Raw genomic sequence first — 23,809 nt, 5'->3', positions numbered from 1 at the left:
AGTGACTGTGCTGACACTGTGAGCTATAGTTAAAGGTTGGCGACAATTAGAGTGTCAGGCAGCAGATCTTTTCCAAATCTGTTAGAAATGGCAACAAAAACCTTCCCACAAACTTTGATCAGCGTCACGACTCTTTAAAAATAAATACTGGCATTTTACAGAAGGCAAGAAAGTACATTGTGTGTCACTCTAATGGGTTGTGAGATAAAGGAATGATGGGCAGCCCCTTGTTGCAACCACAGCAGTGTAAAACTGATAGCTATCAGGAGCAATCACTGGCATCAGAACGAACAGCACTTTGCAAATAACGTTTCCTGACCGGGAATCGAACCCGGGCCGCGGCGGTGAAAGCGCCGAATCCTAACCACTAGACCACCAGGGAAGCACATGGCACTATCTTGCAGGCCATCAGTCCAAGCCTCTTTTTCCTATTTGTCTCTGCATTTCATGTCCCTTTCTCCCCAAACAAGCTGCTCGGCCAAAATGGCATTTTCTTTTCGTACATAGAAACACAGAACATTCAGGGCACAGAAGGAGGCCATTCGGCCCATCGTGTCTGCGACGGTCATCGAAGAACATGAAACACTTGTTCAGACAATGACAGCACCAAGTTCGGGTCGGCATGCACTCGAAATGGATGAAAGATGTTGGGCATTGAGGGACGATGGGTTTTGCTGATGCCAGGAGAAATAAACTCAAAGATCTCATCTCCCTCCTTTCAGGTACTGATAATGTTCAAGAGATGTTCTCACTGCCTCAGGCCCATTATCTCCAGTCGCACACTCCTTCCAATCTTGCACATCTTCCTTAGCTTTGAAAACGCTCATTTTTTACACTGGAATTCAATTTGAAGAAAGAGGTGCTGTGATTAGTTGGTGTTGTTAAGGAGATGTCGTGCCAGGAGAGACATAAATGGCTAATGAGAACAGTTACTGTTCTGACACTGTGAGCTACAGTTAAAGGTTGGCGACAATTAAAGTGACAAGCAACAGGTCTTTTCCGAATCTTGGGAGAAATGGCAACAAAAATCTGCCCACAAACTTTGATCAGCGTCAACACATTTTAAAGAAATGTAGGCATTTTACAGAAGGCATGAAAGTGCATTGTATGTCGCTCTAATGGCTTGTTAGATTAAAGAATGATCGGCTGCCCGCTGCTCGATTAGCATTTATGTTGGCGAAAAAGCTCATGTTGATCAGGAGCAAGCATTGGGCTCAGTGATGGGACATTCGTTGGCACCAGAACGACGAGCACCAAGAAAGCAATCTTCCCTGACCGGCAATCGAACCCGGGCCGCGGCAGTGAGAGCGCCGAATCCTAACCACTAGACCACCAGGGAAGCTACGGCTGATGCATGCGAGAGAGGAGTCCAACCTTTTCTTTCCTAATTGTCCCTTTGAAATTCAGGTCTCTTTCGATCCAAAAAAAAGCTGCTCGCCCAAAATGGCATTTTCTTTTAGCACATTGGAACATAGAACATTCACGGCACAGTGGGAGGCCATTCGGCCCATCGTGTTTGTGACGGTCATCGAACAACATAAAACACTGGTTCAGACAATGACAGCACCAAGTTCGGGTAGGCATGCACACAAAATGGATGAAAGATGATGGACTTTGAGAGACGATGGGTTTTGCAGATGCCAGGATAAATAAACTGAAAGAGCTCATCAGCCTGCTTCTTTCAGATACTGAATGTCTTTATGCTCAAGAGATGTTCTCATTGCCTCAGGCCCATTATATCCAGTCGCACACTCCTTCCAATCTTGCACACCTCCCTTCGCTTTGAAACCGTGCATTTTTTTTTACACTGGGCCTCATTTTGAAGAAAGCGGTGCTGTGATCAGCTGGTGTTGTTAAGGAGATGTAGTGGCAGAAGAGACATAAAAGTCTAAAAAAACAGTGACTGTGCTGACAATGTGAGCTATAGTTAAAGGTTGGCGACAATTAGAGTGTCAGGCAGCAGATCTTTTCCAAATCTGTTAGAAATGGCAACAAAAACCTTCCCACAAACTTTGATCAGCGTCACGACTCTTTAAAAATAAATACTGGCATTTTACAGAAGGCAAGAAAGTACATTGTGTGTCACTCTAATGGGTTGTGAGATAAAGGAATGATGGGCAGCCCCTTGTTGCAACCACAGCAGTGTAAAACTGATAGCGATCAGGAGCAATCACTGGCATCAGAACAAACAGCACTTTGCAAATAATTTTCTCTGACCGGGAATCGAACCCGGGCCGCGGCGGTGAAAGCGCCAAATCCTAACCACTAGACCACCAGGGAAGCACATGGCACGATCTTGCAGGCCATCAGTCCAAGCTTCTTTTTCCTATTTGTCTCTGCATTTCACGTCCCTTTCTCCCCAAACAAGCTGCTCGGCCAAAATGGCATTTTCTTTTCGCACAGAGAAACACAGAACATTCAGGGCACAGAAGGAGGCCATTCGGCCCATCGTGTCTGCGACGGTCATCGAAGAACATGAAACACTTGTTCAGACAATGACAGCACCAAGTTCGGGTCGGCATGCACTCGAAATGGATGAAAGATGTTGGGCATTGAGGGACGATGGGTTTTGCTGATGCCAGGAGAAATAAACTCAAAGATCTCATCTCCCTCCTTTCAGGTACTGATAATGTTCAAGAGATGTTCTCACTGCCTCAGGCCCATTATCTCCAGTCGCACACTCCTTCCAATCTTGCACATCTTCCTTAGCTTTGAAAACGCTCATTTTTTACACTGGAATTCAATTTGAAGAAAGAGGTGCTGTGATTAGTTGGTGTTGTTAAGGAGATGTCGTGCCAGGAGAGACATAAATGGCTAATGAGAACAGTTACTGTTCTGACACTGTGAGCTACAGTTAAAGGTTGGCGACAATTAAAGTGACAAGCAACAGGTCTTTTCCGAATCTTGGGAGAAATGGCAACAAAAATCTGCCCACAAACTTTGATCAGCGTCAACACATTTTAAAGAAATGTAGGCATTTTACAGAAGGCATGAAAGTGCATTGTATGTCGCTCTAATGGCTTGTTAGATTAAAGAATGATCGGCTGCCCGCTGCTCGATTAGCATTTATGTTGGCGAAAAAGCAAATGTTGATCAGGAGCAAGCATTGGGCTCAGTGATGGGACATTCGTTGGCACCAGAACGACGAGCACCAAGAAAGCAATCTGCCCTGACCGGGAATCGAACCCGGGCCGCGGCGGTGAGAGCGCCGAATCCTAACCACTAGACCACCAGGGAAGCTACGGCTGATGCATGCGAGAGAGGAGTCCAACCTTTTCTTTCCTAATTGTCCCTTTGAAATTCAGGTCTCTTTCGATCCAAAAAAAAGCTGCTCGCCCAAAATGGCATTTTCTTTTAGCACATTGGAACATAGAACATTCACGGCACAGTGGGAGGCCATTCGGCCCATCGTGTTTGTGACGGTCATCGAACAACATAAAACACTGGTTCAGACAATGACAGCACCAAGTTCGGGTAGGCATGCACACAAAATGGATGAAAGATGATGGACTTTGAGAGACGATGGGTTTTGCAGATGCCAGGATAAATAAACTGAAAGAGCTCATCAGCCTGCTTCTTTCAGATACTGAATGTCTTTATGCTCAAGAGATGTTCTCACTGCCTCAGGCCCATTATATCCAGTCGCACACTCCTTCCAATCTTGCACACCTCCCTTCGCTTTGAAACCGTGCATTTTTTTTTACACTGGGCCTCATTTTGAAGAAAGCGGTGCTGTGATCAGCTGGTGTTGTTAAGGAGATGTAGTGGCAGAAGAGACATAAAAGTCTAAAAAAACAGTGACTGTGCTGACACTGTGAGCTATAGTTAAAGGTTGGCGACAATTAGAGTGTCAGGCAGCAGATCTTTTCCAAATCTGTTAGAAATGGCAACAAAAACCTTCCCACAAACTTTGATCAGCGTCACGACTCTTTAAAAATAAATACTGGCATTTTACAGAAGGCAAGAAAGTACATTGTGTGTCACTCTAATGGGTTGTGAGATAAAGGAATGATGGGCAGCCCCTTGTTGCAACCACAGCAGTGTAAAACTGATAGCTATCAGGAGCAATCACTGGCATCAGAACGAACAGCACTTTGCAAATAACGTTTCCTGACCGGGAATCGAACCCGGGCCGCGGCGGTGAAAGCGCCGAATCCTAACCACTAGACCACCAGGGAAGCACATGGCACTATCTTGCAGGCCATCAGTCCAAGCCTCTTTTTCCTATTTGTCTCTGCATTTCATGTCCCTTTCTCCCCAAACAAGCTGCTCGGCCAAAATGGCATTTTCTTTTCGTACATAGAAACACAGAACATTCAGGGCACAGAAGGAGGCCATTCGGCCCATCGTGTCTGCGACGGTCATCGAAGAACATGAAACACTTGTTCAGACAATGACAGCACCAAGTTCGGGTCGGCATGCACTCGAAATGGATGAAAGATGTTGGGCATTGAGGGACGATGGGTTTTGCTGATGCCAGGAGAAATAAACTCAAAGATCTCATCTCCCTCCTTTCAGGTACTGATAATGTTCAAGAGATGTTCTCACTGCCTCAGGCCCATTATCTCCAGTCGCACACTCCTTCCAATCTTGCACATCTTCCTTAGCTTTGAAAACGCTCATTTTTTACACTGGAATTCAATTTGAAGAAAGAGGTGCTGTGATTAGTTGGTGTTGTTAAGGAGATGTCGTGCCAGGAGAGACATAAATGGCTAATGAGAACAGTTACTGTTCTGACACTGTGAGCTACAGTTAAAGGTTGGCGACAATTAAAGTGACAAGCAACAGGTCTTTTCCGAATCTTGGGAGAAATGGCAACAAAAATCTGCCCACAAACTTTGATCAGCGTCAACACATTTTAAAGAAATGTAGGCATTTTACAGAAGGCATGAAAGTGCATTGTATGTCGCTCTAATGGCTTGTTAGATTAAAGAATGATCGGCTGCCCGCTGCTCGATTAGCATTAATGTTGGCGAAAAAGCTCATGTTGATCAGGAGCAAGCATTGGGCTCAGTGATGGGACATTCGTTGGCACCAGAACGACGAGCACCAAGAAAGCAATCTTCCCTGACCGGCAATCGAACCCGGGCCGCGGCAGTGAGAGCGCCGAATCCTAACCACTAGACCACCAGGGAAGCTACGGCTGATGCATGCGAGAGAGGAGTCCAACCTTTTCTTTCCTAATTGTCCCTTTGAAATTCAGGTCTCTTTCGATCCAAAAAAAAGCTGCTCGCCCAAAATGGCATTTTCTTTTAGCACATTGGAACATAGAACATTCACGGCACAGTGGGAGGCCATTCGGCCCATCGTGTTTGTGACGGTCATCGAACAACATAAAACACTGGTTCAGACAATGACAGCACCAAGTTCGGGTAGGCATGCACACAAAATGGATGAAACATGATGGACTTTGAGAGACGATGGCTTTTGCAGATGCCAGGATAAATAAACTGAAAGAGCTCATCAGCCTGCTTCTTTCAGATACTGAATGTCTTTATGCTCAAGAGATGTTCTCATTGCCTCAGGCCCATTATATCCAGTCGCACACTCCTTCCAATCTTGCACACCTCCCTTCGCTTTGAAACCGTGCATTTTTTTTTACACTGGGCCTCATTTTGAAGAAAGCGGTGCTGTGATCAGCTGGTGTTGTTAAGGAGATGTAGTGGCAGAAGAGACATAAAAGTCTAAAAAAACAGTGACTGTGCTGACAATGTGAGCTATAGTTAAAGGTTGGCGACAATTAGAGTGTCAGGCAGCAGATCTTTTCCAAATCTGTTAGAAATGGCAACAAAAACCTTCCCACAAACTTTGATCAGCGTCACGACTCTTTAAAAATAAATACTGGCATTTTACAGAAGGCAAGAAAGTACATTGTGTGTCACTCTAATGGGTTGTGAGATAAAGGAATGATGGGCAGCCCCTTGTTGCAACCACAGCAGTGTAAAACTGATAGCGATCAGGAGCAATCACTGGCATCAGAACAAACAGCACTTTGCAAATAATTTTCTCTGACCGGGAATCGAACCCGGGCCGCGGCGGTGAAAGCGCCAAATCCTAACCACTAGACCACCAGGGAAGCACATGGCACGATCTTGCAGGCCATCAGTCCAAGCTTCTTTTTCCTATTTGTCTCTGCATTTCACGTCCCTTTCTCCCCAAACAAGCTGCTCGGCCAAAATGGCATTTTCTTTTCGTACACAGAAACACAGAACATTCAGGGCACAGAAGGAGGCCATTCGGCCCATCGTGTCTGCGACGGTCATCGAAGAACATGAAACACTTGTTCAGACAATGACAGCACCAAGTTCGGGTCGGCATGCACTCGAAATGGATGAAAGATGTTGGGCATTGAGGGACGATGGGTTTTGCTGATGCCAGGAGAAATAAACTCAAAGATCTCATCTCCCTCCTTTCAGGTACTGATAATGTTCAAGAGATGTTCTCACTGCCTCAGGCCCATTATCTCCAGTCGCACACTCCTTCCAATCTTGCACATCTTCCTTAGCTTTGAAAACGCTCATTTTTTACACTGGAATTCAATTTGAAGAAAGAGGTGCTGTGATTAGTTGGTGTTGTTAAGGAGATGTCGTGCCAGGAGAGACATAAATGGCTAATGAGAACAGTTACTGTTCTGACACTGTGAGCTACAGTTAAAGGTTGGCGACAATTAAAGTGACAAGCAACAGGTCTTTTCCGAATCTTGGGAGAAATGGCAAAAAAAATCTTCCCACAAACTTTGATCAGCGTCAACACATTTTAAAGAAATGTAGGCATTTTACAGAAGGCATGAAAGTGCATTGTATGTCGCTCTAATGGCTTGTTAGATTAAAGAATGATCGGCTGCCCGCTGCTCGATTAGCATTTATGTTGGCGAAAAAGCTCATGTTGATCAGGAGCAAGCATTGGGCTCAGTGATGGGACATTCGTTGGCACCAGAACGACGAGCACCAAGAAAGCAATCTTCCCTGACCGGGAATCGAACCCGGGCCGCGGCGGTGAGAGCGCCGAATCCTAACCACTAGACCACCAGGGAAGCTACCGCTGATGCATGCGAGAGAGGAGTCCAACCTTTTCTTTCCTAATTGTCCCTTTGAAATTCAGGTCTCTTTCGATCCAAAAAAAAGCTGCTCGCCCAAAATGGCATTTTCTTTTAGCACATTGGAACATAGAACATTCACGGCACAGTGGGAGGCCATTCGGCCCATCGTGTTTGTGACGGTCATCGAACAACATAAAACACTGGTTCAGACAATGACAGCACCAAGTTCAGGTAGGCATGCACACAAAATGGATGAAAGATGATGGACTTTGAGAGACGATGGGTTTTGCAGATGCCAGGATAAATAAACTGAAAGAGCTCATCAGCCTGCTTCTTTCAGATACTGAATGTCTTTATGCTCAAGAGATGTTCTCACTGCCTCAGGCCCATTATATCCAGTCGCACACTCCTTCCAATCTTGCACACCTCCCTTCGCTTTGAAACCGTGCATTTTTTTTTACACTGGGCCTCATTTTGAAGAAAGCGGTGCTGTGATCAGCTGGTGTTGTTAAGGAGATGTAGTGGCAGAAGAGACATAAAAGTCTAAAAAAACAGTGACTGTTCTGACACTGTGAGCTATAGTTAAAGGTTGGCGACAATTAGAGTGTCAGGCAGCAGATCTTTTCCAAATCTGCTGGAAATGGCAACAAAAACCTTCCCACAAACTTTGATCAGCGTCACGACTCTTTAAAAATAAATACTGGCATTTTACAGAAGGCAAGAAAGTACATTGTGTGTCACTCTAATGGGTTGTGAGATAAAGGAATGATGGGCAGCCCCTTGTTGCAACCACAGCAGTGTAAAACTGATAGCGATCAGGAGCAATCACTGGCATCAGAACGAACAGCACTTTGCAAATAACGTTCCCTGACCGGGAATCGAACCCGGGCCGCGGCGGTGAAAGCGCCGAATCCTAACCACTAGACCACCAGGGAAGCACATGGCACGATCTTGCAGGCCATCAGTCCAAGCCTCTTTTTCCTATTTGTCTCTGCATTTCACGTCCCTTTCTCCCCAAACAAGCTGCTCGGCCAAAATGGCATTTTCTTTTCGTACATAGAAACACAGAACATTCAGGGCACAGAAGGAGGCCATTCGGCCCATCGTGTCTGCGACGGTCATCGAAGAACATGAAACACTTGTTCAGACAATGACAGCACCAAGTTCGGGTCGGCATGCACTCGAAATGGATGAAAGATGTTGGGCATTGAGGGACGATGGGTTTTGCTGATGCCAGGAGAAATAAACTCAAAGATCTCATCTCCCTCCTTTCAGGTACTGATAATGTTCAAGAGATGTTCTCACTGCCTCAGGCCCATTATCTCCAGTCGCACACTCCTTCCAATCTTGCACATCTTCCTTAGCTTTGAAAACGCTCATTTTTTACACTGGAATTCAATTTGAAGAAAGAGGTGCTGTGATTAGTTGGTGTTGTTAAGGAGATGTCGTGCCAGGAGAGACATAAATGGCTAATGAGAACAGTTACTGTTCTGACACTGTGAGCTACAGTTAAAGGTTGGCGACAATTAAAGTGACAAGCAACAGGTCTTTTCCGAATCTTGGGAGAAATGGCAAAAAAAATCTTCCCACAAACTTTGATCAGCGTCAACACATTTTAAAGAAATGAAGGCATTTTACAGAAGGCATGAAAGTGCATTGTATGTCGCTCTAATGGCTTGTTAGATTAAAGAATGATCGGCTGCCCGCTGCTCGATTAGCATTTATAAGAACATAAGAACATAAGAAATTGGAGCAGGAGTCGGCCAATCGGCCCCTCGAGCCTGCTCCGCCATTCAATAAGATCATGGCTGATCTGATCCCAACCACAAATCTTAAGAACACAAGAAGTCGGAGCAGGACCCGGCCACATAGCCCCTGGGCCCTCTCCGCCACCCACAGGGCATTGACCGATCCGAACTCAGCTTCATGTCCAATTTCCTGCCCGCTCCCCATAACCCCTAATTCCCTTTACTTCTAGGAAACTGTCTATTTCTGTTTTAAATTTATCTCATGATGTAGCTTCCACAGCTTCCTGGGGCAGCAAATTCCACAGACCTACCACCCTCTGAGTGAAGAAGTTTCTCCTCATCTCAGTTTTGAAAGAGCAGCCCCTTATTCTAAGATTATGCCCCCTAGTTCTAGTTTCACCCATCTTTGGGAACATCCTTACTGCATCCACCCGATCAAGACCCTTCACAATCTTATATGTTTCAATAAGATCGCCTCTCATTCTTCTGAACTCCAATGAGTAGAGTCCCAATCTACTCAACCTCTCCTCATATGTCCGCCCCCTCATCCCCGGGATTAACCGAGTGAACCTTCTTTGTACTGCCTCGAGAGCAAGTATGTCTTTTCTTAAGTATGGAGACCAAAACTGTATGCAGTATTCCAGGTGCGGTCTCACCAATACCTTATATAACTGCAGCAATACCTCCTTGTTTTTATATTCTATCCCCCTAGCAATAAAAGCCAACATTCCGTTGGCTTTCTTGATCACCTGCTGCCCCTGCATACCAACTTTTTGATTTTCTTGCACTAGGACCCCCAGATCCCTTTTTACTGCAGTACTTTCCAGTCTCTCGCCATTAAGAAAATAACTTGCTCTCTGATTTTTCCTGCCAAAGTGCATAACCTCACATTTTCCAATATTATATTGCATCTGCCAAATCTCCGCCCACTCACCCAGCCTGTCTATATCCCCTTGCAGGTTTTTTATGTCCTCCTCACTCTCTACTTTCCCTCCCATCTTTGTATCATCTGCAAATTTTGATATGTTGCACTCGGTCCCCTCCTCCAAATCATTAATATAGATTGTAAAGAGTTGGGGACCCAGCACCGACCCCTGTGGAACACCACTGGTTACTGGTTGCCAGTCCGAAAATGAACCATTTATCCCAACTCTCTGCTTCCTGTTTGATAACCAATCCTCCACCCATGCCAGAATATTACCCCCAATCCCGTGATTTTTTATCTTAAGTAATAATCTTTTATGTGGCACCTTGTCGAATGCCTTCTGGAAGTCTAAATACACTACGTCCACTGGTTCCCCTTTATCCACCCTGTACATTATATCCTCGAAGAACTCAAGCAAATTTGTCAGACATGACTTCCCCTTCATAAAGCCATGCTGACTTTGTCCAATTAAATTATGCTTATCTAAATGTTCCGTTACTGTCTCCTTAATAATAGACTCCAAAATTTTACCCACCACAGATGTTAAGCTAACTGGCCTATAATTTCCAGCCTTCTGCCTACCACCCTTTTTAAATAACGGTGTTACATTAGCAGTTTTCCAATCTGCCGGGACCTCTCCTGAGTCCAGGGAATTTTGGAAAACTATCACCAAAGCATCCACAATCCCTACTGCCACTTCCCTCAAGACCCGAGGATGGAAGCCATCAGGTCCAGAGGATTTATCCGCCTTGAGTCCCATTATTTTACTGAGTACCATCTCTTGAGTGATTTTAATCGTATTTAGCTCCTCCCCCCCGAGAGTCCCCTGTTTGTCCAGTGTTGGGATATTCTTAGTGTCCTCTACTGTAAAGACTGAAACAAAATATTTGTTCAGCATTTTTGCCATCTCCATGTTTCCCACCATTAATTTCCCGGTCTCATCCTCTAAGGGACCAATGTTTGCCTTAGCCACCCTTTTTCTTTTGAAAAACTATAGAAACTCTTGCTATCTGTTTTTATATTTTTTGCTAATTTCTTTTCATAATCTAACTTCCCTTTTATGTTGGCGAAAAAGCTAATGTTGATCAGGAGCAAGCATTGGGCTCAGTGATGGGACATTCGTTGGCACCAGAACGACGAGCACCAAGAAAGCAATCTTCCCTGACCGGGAACAGAACCCGGGCCGCGGCGGTGAGAGTGCCAAATCCTAACCACTAGACCACCAGGATAGCTACGGCTGATGCATGCGAGAGAGGAGTCCAACCTTTTCTTTCCTAATTGTCCCTTTGAAATTCAGGTCTCTTTCGATCCAAAAAAAAGCTGCTCGCCCAAAATGGCATTTTCTTTTAGCACATTGGAACATAGAACATTCACGGCACAGTGGGAGGCCATTCGGCCCATCGTGTTTGTGACGGTCATCGAACAACATAAAACACTGGTTCAGACAATGACAGCACCAAGTTCGGGTAGGCATGCACACAAAATGGATGAAAGATGATGGACTTTGAGAGACGATGGGTTTTGCAGATGCCAGGATAAATAAACTGAAAGAGCTCATCAGCCTGCTTCTTACAGATACTGAATGTGTTTATGCTCAAGAGATGTTCTCACTGCCTCAGGCCCATTATATCCAGTCGCACACTCCTTCCAATCTTGCACACCTCCCTTCGCTTTGAAACCGTGCATTTTTTTTTACACTGGGCCTCATTTTGAAGAAAGCGGTGCTGTGATCAGCTGGTGTTGTTAAGGAGATGTAGTGGCAGAAGAGACATAAAAGTCTAAAAAAACAGTGACTGTGCTGACACTGTGAGCTATAGTTAAAGGTTGGCGACAATTAGAGTGTCAGGCAGCAGATCTTTTCCAAATCTGTTAGAAATGGCAACAAAAACCTTCCCACAAACTTTGATCAGCGTCACGACTCTTTAAAATAAATACTGGCATTTTACAGAAGGCAAGAAAGTACATTGTGTGTCACTCTAATGGGTTGTGAGATAAAGGAATGATGGGCAGCTCCTTGTTGCAACCACAGCAGTGTAAAACTGATAGCGATCAGGAGCAATCACTGGCATCAGAACAAACAGCACTTTGCAAATAACGTTCCCTGACCGGGAATCGAACCCGGGCAGCGGCGGTGAAAGCGCCAAATCCTAACCACTAGACCACCAGGGAAGCACATAGAACAATCTTGCAGGCCATCAGTCCAAGCCTCTTTTTCCTATTTGTCTCTGCATTTCACGTCCCTTTCTCCCCAAACAAGCTGCTCGGCCAAAATGGCATTTTCTTTTCGTACATAGAAACACAGAACATTCAGGGCACAGAAGGAGGCCATTCGACCCATCGTGTCTGCGACGGTCATCGAAGAACATGAAACACTTGTTCAGACAATGACAGCACCAAGTTCGGGTCGGCATGCACTCGAAATGGATGAAAGATGTTGGGCATTGAGGGACGATGGGTTTTGCTGATGCCAGGAGAAATAAACTCAAAGATCTCATCTCCCTCCTTTCAGGTACTGATAATGTTCAAGAGATGTTCTCACTGCCTCAGGCCCATTATCTCCAGTCGCACACTCCTTCCAATCTTGCACATCTTCCTTAGCTTTGAAAACGCTCATTTTTTACACTGGAATTCAATTTGAAGAAAGAGGTGCTGTGATTAGTTGGTGTTGTTAAGGAGATGTCGTGCCAGGAGAGACATAAATGGCTAATGAGAACAGTTACTGTTCTGACACTGTGAGCTACAGTTAAAGGTTGGCGACAATTAAAGTGACAAGCAACAGGTCTTTTCCGAATCTTGGGAGAAATGGCAACAAAAATCTTCCCACAAACTTTGATCAGCGTCAACACATTTTAAAGAAATGTAGGCATTTTACAGAAGGCATGAAAGTGCATTGTATGTCGCTCTAATGGCTTGTTAGATTAAAGAATGATCGGCTGCCCGCTGCTCGATTAGCATTCATGTTGGCGAAAAAGCTAATGTTGATCAGGAGCAAGCATTGGGCTCAGTGATGGGACATTCGTTGGCACCAGAACGACGAGCACCAAGAAAGCAATCTTCCCTGACCGGGAATCGAACCCGGGCCGCGGCGGTGAGAGCACCGAATCCTAACCACTAGACCACCAGGGAAGCTACGGCTGATGCATGCGAGAGAGGAGTCCAACCTTTTCTTTCCTAATTGTCCCTTTGAAATTCAGGTCTCTTTCGATCCAAAAAAAAGCTGCTCGCCCAAAATGGCATTTTCTTTTAGCACATTGGAACATAGAACATTCACGGCACAGTGGGAGGCCATTCGGCCCATCGTGTTTGTGACGGTCATCGAACAACATAAAACACTGGTTCAGACAATGACAGCACCAAGTTCGGGGAGGCATGCACACAAAATGGATGAAAGATGATGGACTTTGAGAGACGATGGGTTTTGCAGATGCCAGGATAAATAAACTGAAAGAGCTCATCAGCCTGCTTCTTTCAGATACTGAATGTCTTTATGCTCAAGAGATGTTCTCACTGCCTCAGGCCCATTATATCCAGTCGCACACTCCTTCCAATTTTGCACACCTCCCTTCGCTTTGAAACCGTGCATTTTTTTTTACACTGGGCCTCATTTTGAAGAAAGCGGTGCTGTGATCAGCTGGTGTTGTTAAGGAGATGTAGTGGCAGAAGAGACATAAAAGTCTAAAAAAACAGTGACTGTGCTGACACTGTGAGCTATAGTTTAAGGTTGGCGACAATTAGAGTGTCAGGCAGCAGATCTTTTCCAAATCTGCTGGAAATGGCAACAAAAACCTTCCCACAAACTTTGATCAGCGTCACGACTCTTTAAAAATAAATACTGGCATTTTACAGAAGGCAAGAAAGTACATTGTGTGTCACTCTAATGGGTTGTGAGATAAAGGAATGATGGGCAGCCCCTTGTTGCAACCACAGCAGTGTAAAACTGATAGCGATCAGGAGCAATCACTGGCATCAGAACGAACAGCACTTTGCAAATAACGTTCCCTGACCGGGAATCGAACCCGGGCCGCGGCGGTGAAAGCGCCGAATCCTCACCACGAAACCACCAGGGAAGCACATGGCACGATCTTGCAGGCCATCAGTCCAAGCCTCTTTTTCCTATTTGTCTCTGCATTTCACGTCCCTTTCTCCCCAAACAAGCTGCTCGGCCAAAATGGCATTTTCTTTTCGTACACAGAAACACAGAACATTCAGGGCACAGAAGGAGGCCATTCGACCCATCGTGTCTGCGACGGTCATCGAAGAACATGAAACACTTGTTCAGACAATGACAGCACCAAGTTCAGGTCGGCATGCACTCGAAATGGATGAAAGATGTTGGGCATTGAGGGACGTTGGGTTTTGCTGATGCCAGGAGAAATAAACTCAAAGATCTCATCTCCCTCCTTTCAGGTACTGATAATGTTCAAGAGATGTTCTCACTGCCTCAGGCCCATTATCTCCAGTCGCACACTCCTTCCAATCTTGCACATCTTCCTTAGCTTTGAAAACGCTCATTTTTTACACTGGAATTCAATTTGAAGAAAGAGGTGCTGTGATTAGTTGGTGTTGTTAAGGAGATGTCGTGCCAGGAGAGACATAAATGGCTAATGAGAACAGTTACTGTTCTGATACTGTGAGCTACAGTTAAAGGTTGGCGACAATTAAAGTGACAAGCAACAGGTCTTTTCCGAATCTTCGGAGAAATGGCAACAAAAATCTTCCCACAAACTTTGATCAGCGTCAACACATTTTAAAGAAATGTAGGCTTTTTACAGAAGGCATGAAAGTGCATTGTATGTCGCTCTAATGGCTTGTTAGATTAAAGAATGATCGGCTGCCCGCTGCTCGATTAGCATTTATGTTGGCGAAAAAGCTAATGTTGATCAGGAGCAAGCATTGGGCTTAGTGATGGGAAATTCGTTGGCACCAGAACAACGAGCACCAAGAAAGCAATCTTCCCTGACCGGGAATCGAACCCGGGCCGCGGCGGTGAGAGCGCCGAATCCTAACCACTAGACCACCAGGGAAGCTACGGCTGATGCATGCGAGAGAGGAGTCCAACCTTTTCTTTCCTAATTGTCCCTTTGAAATTCAGGTCTCTTTCGATCCAAAAAAAAGCTGCTCGCCCAAAATGGCATTTTCTTTTAGCACATTGGAACAGAGAACATTCACGGCACAGTGGGAGGCCATTCGGCCCATCGTGTTTGTGACGGTCATCGAACAACATAAAACACTGGTTCAGACAATGACAGCACCAAGTTCGGGTTGGCATGCACACAAAATGGATGAAAGATGATGGACTTTGAGAGACGATGGGTTTTGCAGATGCCAGGATAAATAAACTGAAAGAGCTCATCAGCCTGCTTCTTTCAGATACTGAATGTCTTTATGCTCAAGAGATGTTCTCACTGCCTCAGGCCCATTATATCCAGTCGCACACTCCTTCCGATCTTGCACACCTCCCTTCGCTTTGAAACCGTGCATTTTTTTTTACACTGGGCCTCATTTTGAAGAAAGCGGTGCTGTGATCAGCTGGTGTTGTTAAGGAGATGTAGTGGCAGAAGAGACATAAAAGTCTAAAAAAACAGTGACTGTGCTGACACTGTGAGCTATAGTTAAAGGTTGGCGACAATTCGAGTGTCAGGCAGCAGATCTTTTCCAAATCTGTTAGAAATGGCAACAAAAACCTTTCCACAAACTTTGATCAGCGTCACGACTCTTTAAAAATAAATACTGGCATTTTACAGAAGGCAAGAAAGTACATTGTGTGTCACTCTAATGGGTTGTGAGATAAAGGAATGATGGGCAGCCCCTTGTTGCAACCACAGCAGTGTAAAACTGATAGCGATCAGGAGCAATCACTGGCATCAGAACGAACAGCACTTTGCAAATAACGTTCCCTGACCGGGAATCGAACCCGGGCCGCGGCGGTGAAAGCGCCGAATCCTAACCACTCGACCACCAGGGAAGCACATGGCGCGATCTTGCAGGCCATCAGTCCAAGCCTCTTTTTCCTATTTGTCTCTGCATTTCACGTCCCTTTCTCCCCAAACAAGCTGCTCGGCCAAAATGGCATTTTCTTTTCGTACATAGAAACACAGAACATTCAGGGCACAGAAGGAGGCCATTCGGCCCATCGTGTCTGCGACGGTCATCGAAGAACATGAAACACTTGTTCAGACAATGACAGCACCAAGTTCGGGTCGGCATGCACTCGAAATGGATGAAAGATGTTGGGCATTGAGGGACGTTGGGTTTTGCTGATGCCAGGAGAAATAAACTCAAAGATCTCATCTCCCTCCTTTCAGGTACTGATAATGTTCAAGAGATGTTCTCACTGCCTCAGGCCCATTATCTCCAGTCGCACACTCCTTCCAATCTTGCACATCTTCCTTAGCTTTGAAAACGCTCATTTTTTACACTGGAATTCAATTTGAAGAAAGAGGTGCTGTGATTAGTTGGTGTTGTTAAGGAGATGTCGTGCCAGGAGAGACATAAATGGCTAATGAGAACAGTTACTGTTCTGACACTGTGAGCTACAGTTAAAGGTTGGCGACAATTAAAGTGACAAGCAACAGGTCTTTTCCGAATCTTCGGAGAAATGGCAACAAAAATCTTCCCACAAACTTTGATCAGCGTCAACACATTTTAAAGAAATGTAGGCTTTTTACAGAAGGCATGAAAGTGCATTGTATGTCGCTCTAATGGCTTGTTAGATTAAAGAATGATCGGCTGCCCGCTGCTCGATTAGCATTTATGTTGGCGAAAAAGCTAATGTTGATCAGGAGCAAGCATTGGGCTCAGTGATGGGAAATTCGTTGGCACCAGAACAACGAGCACCAAGAAAGCAATCTTCCCTGACCGGGAATCGAACCCGGGCCGCGGCGGTGAGAGCGCCGAATCCTAACCACTAGACCACCAGGGAAGCTACGGCTGATGCATGCGAGAGAGGAGTCCAACCTTTTCTTTCCTAATTGTCCCTTTGAAATTCAGGTCTCTTTCGATCCAAAAAAAAGCTGCTCGCCCAAAATGGCATTTTCTTTTAGCACATTGGAACAGAGAACATTCACGGCACAGTGGGAGGCCATTCGGCCCATCGTGTTTGTGACGGTCATCGAACAACATAAAACACTGGTTCAGACAATGATAGCACCAAGTTCGGGTTGGCATGCACACAAAATGGATGAAAGATGATGGACTTTGAGAGACGATGGGTTTTGCAGATGCCAGGATAAATAAACTGAAAGAGCTCATCAGCCTGCTTCTTTCAGATACTGAATGTCTTTATGCTCAAGAGATGTTCTCACTGCCTCAGGCCCATTATATCCAGTCGCACACTCCTTCCAATCTTGCACACCTCCCTTCGCTTTGAAACCGTGCATTTTTTTTTACACTGGGCCTCATTTTGAAGAAAGCGGTGCTGTGATCAGCTGGTGTTGTTAAGGAGATGTAGTGGCAGAAGAGACATAAAAGTCTAAAAAAACAGTGACTGTGCTGACACTGTGAGCTATAGTTAAAGGTTGGCGACAATTCGAGTGTCAGGCAGCAGATCTTTTCCAAATCTGTTAGAAATGGCAACAAAAACCTTCCCACAAACTTTGATCAGCGTCACGACTCTTTAAAAATAAATACTGGCATTTTACAGAAGGCAAGAAAGTACATTGTGTGTCACTCTAATGGGTTGTGAGATAAAGGAATGATGGGCAGCCCCTTGTTGCAACCACAGCAGTGTAAAACTGATAGCGATCAGGAGCAATCACTGGCATCAGAACGAACAGCACTTTGCAAATAACGTTCCCTGACCAGGAATCGAACCCGGGCCGCGGCGGTGAAAGCGCCGAATCCTAACCACTCGACCACCAGGGAAGCACATGGCGCGATCTTGCAGGCCATCAGTCCAAGCCTCTTTTTCCTATTTGTCTCTGCATTTCACGTCCCTTTCTCCCCAAACAAGCTGCTCGGCCAAAATGGCATTTTCTTTTCGTACATAGAAACACAGAACATTCAGGGCACAGAAGGAGGCCATTCGGCCCATCGTGTCTGCGACGGTCATCGAAGAACATGAAACACTTGTTCAGACAATGACAGCACCAAGTTCGGGTCGGCATGCACTCGAAATGGATGAAAGATGTTGGGCATTGAGGGACGTTGGGTTTTGCTGATGCCAGGAGAAATAAACTCAAAGATCTCATCTCCCTCCTTTCAGGTACTGATAATGTTCAAGAGATGTTCTCACTGCCTCAGGCCCATTATCTCCAGTCGCACACTCCTTCCAATCTTGCACATCTTCCTTAGCTTTGAAAACGCTCATTTTTTACACTGGAATTCAATTTGAAGAAAGAGGTGCTGTGATTAGTTGCTGTTGTTAAGGAGATGTCGTGCCAGGAGAGACATAAATGGCTAATGAGAACAGTTACTGTTCTGACACTGTGAGCTACAGTTAAAGGTTGGCGACAATTAAAGTGACAAGCAACAGGTCTTTTCCGAATCTTGGGAGAAATGGCAACAAAAATCTTCCCACAAACTTTGATCAGCGTCAACACATTTTAAAGAAATGTAGGCATTTTACAGAAGGCATGAAAGTGCATTGTATGTCGCTCTGATGGCTTGTTAGATTAAAGAATGATCGGCTGCCCGCTGCTCGATTAGCATTTATGTTGGCGAAAAAGCTAATGTTGATCAGGAGCAAGCATTGGGCTCAGTGATGGGACATTCGTTGGCACCAGAACGACGAGCACCAAGAAAGCAATCTTCCCTGACCGGGAATTGAACCCAGGCCGCGGCGGTGAGAGCGCCGAATCCTAACCACTAGACCACCATGGAAGCTACGGCTGATGCATGCGAGAGAGGAGTCCAACCTTTTCTTTCCTAATTGTCCCTTTGAAATTCAGGTCTCTTTCGATCCAAAAAAAAGCTGCTCGCCCAAAATGGCATTTTCTTTTAGTACATTGGAACATAGAACATTCACGGCACAGTGGGAGGCCATTCGGCCCATCGTGTTTGTGACGGTCATCGAACAACATAAAACACTGGTTCAGACAATGACAGCACCAAGTTCGGGTAGGCATGCACACAAAATGGATGAAAGATGATGGACTTTGAGAGACGATGGGTTTTGCAGATGCCAGGATAAATAAACTGAAAGAGCTCATCAGCCTGCTTCTTTCAGATACTGAATGTCTTTATGCTCAAGAGATGTTCTCACTGCCTCAGGCCCATTATATCCAGTCGCACACTCCTTCCAATCTTGCACACCTCCCTTCGCTTTGAAACCGTGCATTTTTTTTTACACTGGGCCTCATTTTGAAGAAAGCGGTGCTGTGATCAGCTGGTGTTGTTAAGGAGATGTAGTGGCAGAAGAGACATAAAAGTCTAAAAAAACAGTGACTGTGCTGACACTGTGAGCTATAGTTAAAGGTTGGCGACAATTAGAGTGTCAGGCAGCAGATCTTTTCCAAATCTGCTGGAAATGGCAACAAAAACCTTCCCACAAACTTTGATCAGCATCACGACTCTTTAAAAATAAATACTGGCATTTTACAGAAGGCAAGAAAGTACATTGTGTGTCACTCTAATGGGTTGTGAGATAAAGGAATGATGGGCAGCCCCTTGTTGCAACCACAGCAGTGTAAAACTGATAGCGATCAGGAGCAATCACTGGCATCAGAACGAACAGCACTTTGCAAATAACGTTCCCTGACCGGGAATCGAACCCGGGCCGCGGCGGTGAAAGCGCCGAATCCTAACCACTAGACCACCAGGGAAGCACATGGCACGATCTTGCAGGCCATCAGTCCAAGCCTCTTTTTCCTATTTGTCTCTGCATTTCACGTCCCTTTCTCCCCAAACAAGCTGCTCGGCCAAAATGGCATTTTCTTTTCGTACATAGAAACACAGAACATTCAGGGCACAGAAGGAGGCCATTCGGCCCATCGTGTCTGCGACGGTCATCGAAGAACATGAAACACTTGTTCAGACAATGACAGCACCAAGTTCGGGTCGGCATGCACTCGAAATGGATGAAAGATGTTGGGCATTGAGGGACGATGGGTTTTGCTGATGCCAGGAGAAATAAACTCAAAGATCTCATCTCCCTCCTTTCAGGTACTGATAATGTTCAAGAGATGTTCTCACTGCCTCAGGCCCATTATCTCCAGTCGCACACTCCTTCCAATCTTGCACATCTTCCTTAGCTTTGAAAACGCTCATTTTTTACACTGGAATTCAATTTGAAGAAAGAGGTGCTGTGATTAGTTGGTGTTGTTAAGGAGATGTAGTGGCAGAAGAGACATAAAAGTCTAAAAAAACAGTGACTGTGCTGACACTGTGAGCTATGGTTAAAGGTTGGCGACAATTAGAGTGTCAGGCAGCAGATCTTTTCCAAATCTGTTAGAAATGGCAACAAAAACCTTCCCACAAACTTTGATCAGCGTCACGACTCTTTAAAAATAAATACTGGCATTTTACAGAAGGCAAGAAAGTACATTGTGTGTCACTCTAATGGGTTGTGAGATAAAGGAATGATGGGCAGCCCCTTGTTGCAACCACAGCAGTGTAAAACTGATAGCGATCAGGAGCAATCACTGGCATCAGAACGAACAGCACTTTGCAAATAACGTTCCCTGACCAGGAATCGAACCCGGGCCGCGGCGGTGAAAGCGCCGAATCCTAACCACTAGACCACCAGGGAAGCACATGGCACGATCTTGCAGGCCATCAGTCCAAGCCTCTTTTTCCTATTTGTCTCTGCATTTCACGTCCCTTTCTCCCCAAACAAGCTGCTCGGCCAAAATGGCATTTTCTTTTCGTACATAGAAACACAGAACATTCACGGCACAGTGGGAGGCCATTCGGCCCATCGTGTTTGTGACGGTCATCGAACAACATAAAACACTGGTTCAGACAATGACAGCACCAAGTTCGGATAGGCATGCACACAAAATGGATGAAAGATGATGGACTTTGAGAGACGATGGGTTTTGCAGATGCCAGGATAAATAAACTGAAAGAGCTCATCAGCCTGCTTCTTTCAGATACTGAATGTCTTTATGCTCAAGAGATGTTCTCACTGCCTCAGGCCCATTATATCCAGTCGCACACTCCTTCCAATCTTGCACATCTTCCTTAGCTTTGAAAACGCTCATTTTTTACACTGGAATTCAATTTGAAGAAAGAGGTGCTGTGATTAGTTGCTGTTGTTAAGGAGATGTCGTGCCAGGAGAGACATAAATGGCTAATGAGAACAGTTACTGTTCTGACACTGTGAGCTACAGTTAAAGGTTGGCGACAATTAAAGTGACAAGCAACAGGTCTTTTCCGAATCTTGGGAGAAATGGCAACAAAAATCTTCCCACAAACTTTGATCAGCGTCAACACATTTTAAAGAAATGTAGGCATTTTACAGAAGGCATGAAAGTGCATTGTATGTCGCTCTGATGGCTTGTTAGATTAAAGAATGATCGGCTGCCCGCTGCTCGATTAGCATTTATGTTGGCGAAAAAGCTAATGTTGTTCAGGAGCAAGCATTGGGCTCAGTGATGGGACATTCGTTGGCACCAGAACGACGAGCACCAAGAAAGCAATCTTCCCTGACCGGGAATCGAACCCGGGCCGCGGCGGTGAGAGCGCCGAATCCTAACCACTAGACCACCAGGGAAGCTACGGCTGATGCATGCGAGAGAGGAGTCCAACCTTTTCTTTCCTAATTGTCCCTTTGAAATTCAGGTCTCTTTCGATCCAAAAAAAAGCTGCTCGCCCAAAATGGCATTTTCTTTTAGCACATTGGAACATCGAACATTCATGGCACAGTGGGAGGCCATTCGGCCCATCGTGTTTGTGACGGTCATCGAACAACATAAAACACTGGTTCAGACAATGACAGCACCAAGTTCGGGTAGGCATGCACACAAAATGGATGAAAGATGATGGACTTTGAGAGACGATGGGTTTTGCAGATGCCAGGATAAATAAACTGAAAGAGCTCAGCAGCCTGCTTCTTTCAGATTCTGAATGTCTTTATGCTCAAGAGATGTTCTCACTGCCTCAGGCCCATTATATCCAGTCGCACACTCCTTCCAATTTTGCACACCTCCCTTCGCTTTGAAACCGTGCATTTTTTTTTACACTGGGCCTCATTTTGAAGAAAGCGGTGCTGTGATCAGCTGGTGTTGTTAAGGAGATGTAGTGGCAGAAGAGACATAAAAGTCTAAAAAACAGTGACTGTTCTGACACTGTGAGCTATGGTTAAAGGTTGGCGACAATTAGAGTGTCAGGCAGCAGATCTTTTCCAAATCTGTTAGAAATGGCAACAAAAACCTTCCCACAAACTTTGATCAGCGTCACGACTCTTTAAAAATAAATACTGGCATTTTACAGAAGGCAAGAAAGTACATTGTGTGTCACTCTAATGGGTTGTGAGATAAAGGAATGATGGGCAGCCCCTTGTTGCAACCACAGCAGTGTAAAACTGATAGCGATCAGGAGCAATCACTGGCATCAGAACAAACAGCACTTTGCAAATAACGTTCCCTGACCGGGAATCGAACCCGGGCCACGGCGGTGAAAGCGCCGAATCCTAACCACTAGACCACCAGGGAAGCACATGGCACGATCTTGCAGGCCATCAGTCCAAGCCTCTTTTTCCTATTTGTCTCTGCATTTCACGTCCCTTTCTCCCCAAACAAGCTGCTCGGCCAAAATGGCATTTTCTTTTCGTACATAGAAACACAGAACATTCAGGGCACAGAAGGAGGCCATTCGGCCCATCGTGTCTGCGACGGTCATCGAAGAACATGAAACACTTGTTCAGACAATGACAGCACCAAGTTCGGGTCGGCATGCACTCGAAATGGATGAAAGATGTTGGGCATTGAGGGACGATGGGTTTTGCTGATGCCAGGAGAAATAAACTCAAAGATCTCATCTCCCTCTTTTCAGGTACTGATAATGTTCAAGAGATGTTCTCACTGCCTCAGGCCCATTATCTCCAGTCGCACACTCCTTCCAATCTTGCACATCTTCCTTAGCTTTGAAAACGCTCATTTTTTACACTGGAATTCAATTTGAAGAAAGAGGTGCTGTGATTAGTTGCTGTTGTTAAGGAGATGTCGTGCCAGGAGAGACATAAATGGCTAATGAGAACAGTTACTGTTCTGACACTGTGAGCTACAGTTAAAGGTTGGCGACAATTAAAGTGACAAGCAACAGGTCTTTTCCGAATCTTGGGAGAAATGGCAACAAAAATCTGCCCACAAACTTTGATCAGCGTCAACACATTTTAAAGAAATGTAGGCATTTTACAGAAGGCATGAAAGTGCATTGTATGTCGCTCTAATGGCTTGTTAGATTAAAGAATGATCGGCTGCCCGCTGCTCGATTAGCATTTATGTTGGCGAAAAAGCTAATGTTGATCAGGAGCAAGCATTGGGCTCAGTGATGGGACATTCGTTGGCACCAGAACGACGAGCACCAAGAAAGCAATCTTCCCTGACCGGGAATCGAACCCGGGCCGCGGCGGTGAGAGCGCCGAATCCTAACCACTCGACCACCAGGGAAGCTACGGCTGATGCAGGCGAGAGAGGAGTCCAACCTTTTCTTTCCTAATTGTCCCTTTGAAATTCAGGTCTCTTTCGATCCAAAAAAAAGCTGCTCGCCCAAAATGGCATTTTCTTTTAGCACATTGGAACATGGAACATTCACGGCACAGTGGGAGGCCATTCGGCCCATCGTGTTTGTGACGGTCATCGAACAACATAAAACACTGGTTCAGACAATGACAGCACCAAGTTCGGGTAGGCATGCACACAAAATGGATGAAAGATGATGGACTTTGAGAGACGATGGGTTTTGCAGATGCCAGGATAAATAAACTGAAAGAGCTCAGCAGCCTGCTTCTTTCAGATACTGAATGTCTTTATGCTCAAGAGATGTTCTCACTGCCTCAGGCCCATTATATCCAGTCGCACACTCCTTCCAATTTTGCACACCTCCCTTCGCTTTGAAACCGTGCATTTTTTTTTACACTGGGCCTCATTTTGAAGAAAGCGGTGCTGTGATCAGCTGGTGTTGTTAAGGAGATGTAGTGGCAGAAGAGACATAAAA

At 45.4% G+C, this 23,809-nt stretch overlaps 22 non-coding genes across 22 annotated transcripts; all 22 read right to left on the bottom strand.

The window, feature by feature from the left end:
* Window positions 1–310: 310 nt before the first annotated feature.
* On the bottom strand, window positions 311–382 carry trnae-uuc (transfer RNA glutamic acid (anticodon UUC)). The gene has a single exon. It is a non-coding gene; the product is annotated as a tRNA-Glu (tRNA).
* Window positions 383–1,267: 885 nt separating this feature from the next.
* On the bottom strand, window positions 1,268–1,339 carry trnae-cuc (transfer RNA glutamic acid (anticodon CUC)). Its single transcript has one exon. It is a non-coding gene; the product is annotated as a tRNA-Glu (tRNA).
* Window positions 1,340–2,208: 869 nt separating this feature from the next.
* Window positions 2,209–2,280, bottom strand: trnae-uuc (transfer RNA glutamic acid (anticodon UUC)). The gene has a single exon. It is a non-coding gene; the product is annotated as a tRNA-Glu (tRNA).
* An 885-nt stretch (window positions 2,281–3,165) lies between these two features.
* trnae-cuc (transfer RNA glutamic acid (anticodon CUC)) lies at window positions 3,166–3,237 on the bottom strand. The gene has a single exon. It is a non-coding gene; the product is annotated as a tRNA-Glu (tRNA).
* An 869-nt stretch (window positions 3,238–4,106) lies between these two features.
* Window positions 4,107–4,178, bottom strand: trnae-uuc (transfer RNA glutamic acid (anticodon UUC)). The gene has a single exon. It is a non-coding gene; the product is annotated as a tRNA-Glu (tRNA).
* Window positions 4,179–5,063: 885 nt separating this feature from the next.
* trnae-cuc (transfer RNA glutamic acid (anticodon CUC)) lies at window positions 5,064–5,135 on the bottom strand. The gene has a single exon. It is a non-coding gene; the product is annotated as a tRNA-Glu (tRNA).
* Window positions 5,136–6,004: 869 nt separating this feature from the next.
* Window positions 6,005–6,076, bottom strand: trnae-uuc (transfer RNA glutamic acid (anticodon UUC)). The gene has a single exon. It is a non-coding gene; the product is annotated as a tRNA-Glu (tRNA).
* An 885-nt stretch (window positions 6,077–6,961) lies between these two features.
* trnae-cuc (transfer RNA glutamic acid (anticodon CUC)) lies at window positions 6,962–7,033 on the bottom strand. Its single transcript has one exon. It is a non-coding gene; the product is annotated as a tRNA-Glu (tRNA).
* Window positions 7,034–7,902: 869 nt separating this feature from the next.
* trnae-uuc (transfer RNA glutamic acid (anticodon UUC)) lies at window positions 7,903–7,974 on the bottom strand. Its single transcript has one exon. It is a non-coding gene; the product is annotated as a tRNA-Glu (tRNA).
* A 3,835-nt stretch (window positions 7,975–11,809) lies between these two features.
* On the bottom strand, window positions 11,810–11,881 carry trnae-uuc (transfer RNA glutamic acid (anticodon UUC)). Its single transcript has one exon. It is a non-coding gene; the product is annotated as a tRNA-Glu (tRNA).
* Window positions 11,882–12,766: 885 nt separating this feature from the next.
* On the bottom strand, window positions 12,767–12,838 carry trnae-cuc (transfer RNA glutamic acid (anticodon CUC)). Its single transcript has one exon. It is a non-coding gene; the product is annotated as a tRNA-Glu (tRNA).
* An 869-nt stretch (window positions 12,839–13,707) lies between these two features.
* trnae-uuc (transfer RNA glutamic acid (anticodon UUC)) lies at window positions 13,708–13,779 on the bottom strand. Its single transcript has one exon. It is a non-coding gene; the product is annotated as a tRNA-Glu (tRNA).
* An 885-nt stretch (window positions 13,780–14,664) lies between these two features.
* trnae-cuc (transfer RNA glutamic acid (anticodon CUC)) lies at window positions 14,665–14,736 on the bottom strand. Its single transcript has one exon. It is a non-coding gene; the product is annotated as a tRNA-Glu (tRNA).
* Window positions 14,737–15,605: 869 nt separating this feature from the next.
* On the bottom strand, window positions 15,606–15,677 carry trnae-uuc (transfer RNA glutamic acid (anticodon UUC)). The gene has a single exon. It is a non-coding gene; the product is annotated as a tRNA-Glu (tRNA).
* An 885-nt stretch (window positions 15,678–16,562) lies between these two features.
* Window positions 16,563–16,634, bottom strand: trnae-cuc (transfer RNA glutamic acid (anticodon CUC)). Its single transcript has one exon. It is a non-coding gene; the product is annotated as a tRNA-Glu (tRNA).
* Window positions 16,635–17,503: 869 nt separating this feature from the next.
* On the bottom strand, window positions 17,504–17,575 carry trnae-uuc (transfer RNA glutamic acid (anticodon UUC)). The gene has a single exon. It is a non-coding gene; the product is annotated as a tRNA-Glu (tRNA).
* Window positions 17,576–18,460: 885 nt separating this feature from the next.
* Window positions 18,461–18,532, bottom strand: trnae-cuc (transfer RNA glutamic acid (anticodon CUC)). The gene has a single exon. It is a non-coding gene; the product is annotated as a tRNA-Glu (tRNA).
* An 869-nt stretch (window positions 18,533–19,401) lies between these two features.
* trnae-uuc (transfer RNA glutamic acid (anticodon UUC)) lies at window positions 19,402–19,473 on the bottom strand. Its single transcript has one exon. It is a non-coding gene; the product is annotated as a tRNA-Glu (tRNA).
* An 854-nt stretch (window positions 19,474–20,327) lies between these two features.
* Window positions 20,328–20,399, bottom strand: trnae-uuc (transfer RNA glutamic acid (anticodon UUC)). The gene has a single exon. It is a non-coding gene; the product is annotated as a tRNA-Glu (tRNA).
* Window positions 20,400–21,293: 894 nt separating this feature from the next.
* trnae-cuc (transfer RNA glutamic acid (anticodon CUC)) lies at window positions 21,294–21,365 on the bottom strand. The gene has a single exon. It is a non-coding gene; the product is annotated as a tRNA-Glu (tRNA).
* Window positions 21,366–22,233: 868 nt separating this feature from the next.
* trnae-uuc (transfer RNA glutamic acid (anticodon UUC)) lies at window positions 22,234–22,305 on the bottom strand. The gene has a single exon. It is a non-coding gene; the product is annotated as a tRNA-Glu (tRNA).
* Window positions 22,306–23,190: 885 nt separating this feature from the next.
* Window positions 23,191–23,262, bottom strand: trnae-cuc (transfer RNA glutamic acid (anticodon CUC)). Its single transcript has one exon. It is a non-coding gene; the product is annotated as a tRNA-Glu (tRNA).
* Window positions 23,263–23,809: the final 547 nt, after the last annotated feature.

The sequence above is a fragment of the Heptranchias perlo genome, chromosome 2 (genome assembly GCF_035084215.1).
Source record: "Heptranchias perlo isolate sHepPer1 chromosome 2, sHepPer1.hap1, whole genome shotgun sequence".
Taxonomy (NCBI): Eukaryota; Metazoa; Chordata; class Chondrichthyes; order Hexanchiformes; family Hexanchidae; genus Heptranchias; species Heptranchias perlo.
This window is presented reverse-complemented; position numbering and strand designations above follow the sequence as displayed.